Source organism: Solanum pennellii, chromosome 9, assembly GCF_001406875.1.
Source record: "Solanum pennellii chromosome 9, SPENNV200".
Classification (NCBI taxonomy): Eukaryota; Viridiplantae; Streptophyta; class Magnoliopsida; order Solanales; family Solanaceae; genus Solanum; species Solanum pennellii.
This window is the reverse complement of record NC_028645.1, coordinates 29,137,072-29,143,058: the sequence shown is the minus strand read 5'-3', so window position 1 is coordinate 29,143,058 and position 5,987 is coordinate 29,137,072. Positions and strand designations below refer to the sequence as shown.

The window sequence follows — 5,987 nt, the reverse complement described above, 5'->3', positions numbered from 1 at the left end:
GACACGATAAGAATAAAGAGAAGTAATCTTGAATTATGTTAATATACTAAATTTCAAGGAACTATTTTCCCAAATGAGTATGGTGTGGAGGCTTGAGTCCTCATAGATGTGCTTGAGGTTGTTGTCAATGGTTTTTGTACTTGTTGATTGTCACCTGTGGAGTATTGTGGTTGGTTTTACATTATTATTCCATATATATTGCTTTCTATTTTGAGTTGGCCGATGATACCTACTTAGTACTTGTTACTTGTACTGACCCCTACTTTTATGTTCTTCTTGTTGTTTTGTGGAGTGCAGCAAGTGCACCAGTGACTTCGACTCGTCCGCAACTCTAGCCAGTCTTCAGCACGTCAGATTTCAGGGTGAGCTATTATTCATAGCTCGGGCTGGATTCTCTTCTTCGCGTCTTGATGTCTTCGAAGTTCGGACATGGACCATCGTTTTACTTATTTTAGCTTTTAAATACTCTTCGACTTAGTAATTTGAGGATAGATGTTCTTTATGTGATGACTTCCAGATTTTGGGGATGATAAGGATTATATTTTAGAAATTATTTAATTGATTTCGTTAATGAGTTAGGATCTTCCGCATTTTATTTACTATTCAAAATTTATATACTGGTAAACGTTGGGGTATAGATTTGTTGGTTCGCTCACATAGGAGGATAAGTGTGGGTGCCACTCGCGGCTCGTTTTGGGTCGTGACATCAGGTTACTAATTTGGTATTTATTTTTTAAATATTGGCTTATTAGGTAAACTATTAACTCATCAATACTATAGTAATTTACAACTTTACCATACATAAATATTATATATTAATCCTGATACACTACTTATTATTTTTGCCCTTTAGCCTTCCATTCACACTTCATAGTGACTTTGAGTTCATAATTTCACATTATATAAAACGTCTAAACCTAAGATAAGAATCTTAGTCCTCTTAATTACTCTCTGTGTAACACTTGTATAATTTTTTTTATGTTAGTTATTATTGTTTCTATTTTATCAGTATTTGTACAATTACATTATTATCTTATCGCATCAAATTATTGGAGAAAAGTCATATATTTTATAATCATTTCTTATTGGTTAAACTGAAAATTGAACTTTTAAGGATCAAAATCGATTAAAAATATCTTATTGGTTTGATTTTTTAGCATATTTAAAAATCAATAAACAAAACCTATAATACATCAAACGAACCGAGCTGACATATGCAAACTCTAGTAACCAGGGAATATAATATTAGCAAATCAATCAAATTCCGGACTTTAACTAATTGTTTTAAAAAATTCTTAACACTGAACTCATTGTATTTTAATGTTAACATTATGATATTTATTGAAATAATTGTGAGTTTTACATAAAAATCTATACATGAATTGAAAAGTAAATTTCTATATGGATATTTTTAGGGGTCATTCGGTTAACAAGATATACAAGGATTGGAAATGTAAAAATTACTTCTTCTCTTAGATGTTTGGGTCATTGCATTAAAAATGAATATCAATGCAAAGATATATATGATCATTCCTTTTTATGACAATCATTCCCTATAACAATATTTCACCTATTATATACTTTAACAAAAATATATTATTTGTAATCGCACAATGTGGAGCCTGTAGAGGGTAGAATTTACACAACTCTTACCCTTTTATCTTGAACGAAAAGAGACTATTTTTGAAATACCCTCGGCCAATTCAATGTAGAATCAAAGTTTTATTCGGAAATAATATAAATTTTATGTTATATTATTATGTTCTCTATAATAACATTTCGCTATAACAACCAAAAAAAATTTCTGAATAATTGACATTATTATAAAGAGGTTCGACACATACCTGATTTCTTGTCTTGTCATTGTTGAAGAAACTACAGACATCTTGGAATGAAAGAGGAAGCCATAGAGAAGTAGTGGCAATGGCAATAAAGCCTTTTGGTTGGATAATTTCTTCATTTTTTCTTATTGAAATCCTATCTCCACGGTTTAACTGTGGTGAGATTGAAAAATCTCCACGGTTGTCTATCATGCCTAGAATTTCAAAAAAACTCTTCACCATTCTTTGAGATACTTTTATCGTATTTTTTAGCCCTTCTGGATCATGAAACACTGAAAGTAAAATGAAATTTAAATAGTACAATAACATATATATCTAGTATAATTCCACAAGCGATGTCTGCAAAGGGTGGTCATATCTTGAGAAGGTAGAGGGGTTGTTTTTTATAGATCCTCATTCAAGTAAAGTATATCCAAATTCAGATATGAAAAACAAATACATAAGGATATAAAGGAAACAACATGTAATACTAAAGTAGAAATAAATTCTTAGGAAAGTAATTATAACAATATTAATAAAGAAACAAGATAACCGTGTCTTTTTGTTTTTCGGAAAATAGTTTTTTTAGGAAATCTATTTTTATTTTCATATTTTGTTTTGAAATTACTAAATATATTTTCTAAAAAAAATAAACTTCTATTGAAGATTGATAAAAAATATTAACATATTGGAAAGTATTTTGATGATATTTCTACATGTTAAAGTAAATAATAATATTTCAGTGTCATTAAAGCATTGATATAATACTCAAAGTTCACATGATTGTAAAGAAAAATAACTTTACACGGAAAATGAGAGAAATGGTCATTTTTCCTGCTCCTTTGATTGAAATTTATTTTCTCTATAAATTATTTTCTTGGACAATCAATAAACATCAAAAAATAAATAATTTTTTAATGGTTTAAATCATACCAAACACACCCCTTAAGGAAATACGAAAAGTTTGAAAAGGAGATGTTTCAAATTAAAAATTGAGAAAGTTGTAAAGAAAAATGACTTTAAAAATTAAACGCGTGATCATATTCCGAGCCCATTAAAACAAAAAAAATTCACTGGTCGAACGTGGATAAAATACGTATTATATATACTCCTTAAAGATTAAAAAAATTTAAAAGGCCATATTTCAAACATATAAACAAAGAAAAGAGATGGATGAACCCCTTCAAGATTTTTAAGTTTTTAAGTAAAGCTACCTTGAAGTGATGAAAAATTTACTATTGATTCTTTTCTCACCTTATAAATTAAAATTCAAAAAAGTAGTAAATAAATAAAGGGAATATAAAATCAAACCTCCTTTGAAATCATGCCTAGTAGGGTATGTTGAACCCATTTGAAAATTAAATCTCTCACACATCCTTTGAAGTGTAACAATCCATCTTTTAGCTCCGTATGCTTCACGATCACACAACAAATCTCTAAAGATATGATTAACCTGATATTTTTCATATACTTGAACATGTTCCACCCAAGTAACCTGCAAGAGTAAAACTAATTAAGAAACAAGAATAAAAATAATTAACTTAGTTGGAAAATGATGAGGAAAGCGTGTTTGAAATTTGTGTTTTTTAGCAATGGATGTCATTAGGCAAGAATTGAAAAGGCGTTAGGATCGAATCCACACACACACTTGATGAATTAAGAACAAAAGAACTTTCAAGAGAAATAGATGAGAGATCTAGAGAGAGAAAGAGAGATCAATATTTTGTGGTAACACCCCGTGAGTAAACTTCCACGGCGGTGGGGTATATATATTAATAAATCATAGTATTTTTGGTTACAGAGAATAAATGGAGAATAAATAGTTATATATATTAATCAGGCTCCACAATCTAACAAAAGGACCATATGAGGGGAAAGAATAATCCTCTCTCTTTTGATTCAAACATCTGGGACATGAACAACAGTGTATAGGCCGGAGTTCAACATAAAAATGATGACTAACAACTCTGATAGCATGTTAAAAGGATAGTTATTGAATATAACTCAATCCTAAAATAAAACTTATCAGGTTGTGGGGGATTTTCCAAGGTTATACACAAACGGAAAGAAGATTTTCTAAAACAATATGGGGACACTTAAATAGCCCCCCATGCAAGTCCCAAAGCTGATCATTTGGAGAATAAATTAACAACATAACATGACGACCCAAAATTGGATAAATCGAGAATAAAGATAGTTTGACTATTATATAATATTAGAAACAATAGACATCATGAAATAGGCATCAGTACGAGTAAATTTGTACCTATGTAATATACCCTTTGAAAAATAAGCTACATATAAATAGTGATATGTATCTTACCCGTTTGACTTGGAGAATAAGGCTGCACTACTCAAACAACTGTGAAATATAGCTAGAAAGAAAGCTCTCTATGGATCCAATGGGTGCATACTTATTTCATAACGAATAGGGGGATTGAAACTGTCACTTTACATGCTGTTGCTTTATTGGTAGTGGGAAAGACTTTGAGTACAAGAGATATGATAATCCCAAGGCAAGATGGGCAGGGTGAGTTGATGATGGACTTTGCAAAGGCACAGAAAGGTGGGATGTTTTCTACCAAGAAGATGAATAACTATATCATGCCTACTTTTCCAAGAGTAGAATGGAATAGTATTACTTTGCAACGAGGAGTACATCCAAGATTCAAATTCATCTTGTGGCTAGCTGTGCAGAAAAGATTAGCAATTGTTGAAAGACTTTAAAAGTTTGGTATTCAGGTGTCATCTGAATATGTGTTCTGTAGTAATAGAAAGGAAACCGTTGAACCGATTTATTTTGATTGCCAAGTGACAAAGACATTATGAGAAAGAATGTGCAACTGGATAGATATCCAAAGATGTATTCACGACTGAATCAAGACTAGTGTTTTTGTGAAGATTGCATATATCATTTAGAGAGAAAGAAACAAGATTAGCTTCTATCGAGGAATACTATATGCTGATAAGGTCTTTACAGAGATTGTACTGCCTATTCATCTAAGAGGACAACAGAAGGCAAGATGGAAATCTATTCTACAAAGACTATATAAGTATCCTTAGAGTAGCATTTTCTTTGTAATAGATTAGTTTCTTGATTAGTTTTATGTATGAGTAGGAAGTTAGATGGTTAGAAGAGAAGCTGTTATGGGTGTTTCTATGTAATGATTTGTTAGTACGTGAAAATCCTTGTGATAAAAAAATAAAATAAATTTCAAGAACAAATGCATGATCAGACTACATACAATTTACCCAGTAATATGGACCACGTGTATAGAGGGAGCTTAATGCACATAATTTTCCTATTATATAAATATTGATATATAGAGAGGATATGATTATTACCTTACTTTGGCCATTGCCCATATCTTGAATTGCACAACCAGATGGGAACTTCCAAGAATAACAATGTACACCACACTGAATGCCGTTGAATATATCACATGAAATATCCACCATGATCCATGTTGCTGCATCAAGTTGTCTACAACAACGTATGAAGAAAAATTCTCTAGCTTCAACTAGAGGAGATAAAATATGCAACTTTTCATACATCTAAATTCAAGAAACAAAAAAAAAATTGATCATTTTATGAGTCAATTTCAATATTGATTTAATTTCTAGGGGGAAAATTTAAAAGATGGATTAATATTTTACCAATTTCATAGAGCCTCCCCAAGTACCAGAATTAAGAACTTCAATAGTCTTAGCTTTTGACTATAGTAGGAAACAAGTTCATCCATTTGACCTACATATAAAAAACAATTACTTTTAAGCATATGATTAATTATTAAACAATAAGAATGACAACTATGTCTAAAAATAAGTACTGATTGTCCATGTCCATCACTCCATATAAACTCATCTTAATCAATATTGTATGGGAGAAAATTAAAAAGTGAAATGGTATCAACCTATTGAGAAATAACCATTTTTTGGAATTCATGACATTGAGTTAGATTTCAAAATATCATGACAGTTTATTAGATCTCTCACTTGCTCAAGTTCGAAATCCATGATATTGGTATGGTATGTTTCCACATGAGAAGTGGTAAGTTTCCAACGAATTCTCACATACTGGCTACTTTTCCAAAATCAACTAGCACGCCCAAAATCTTTAATATACAAAGCATATATATATACAAAGCATATATATATATATATATA

General features: G+C 30.6%; 1 pseudogene; it reads right to left on the bottom strand.

Annotated features, from left to right (window-relative positions):
- The window catches only part of LOC107030869, an 18,555-nt pseudogene that overhangs the window by 10,866 nt on the left and 1,702 nt on the right, over positions 1-5,987 (bottom strand).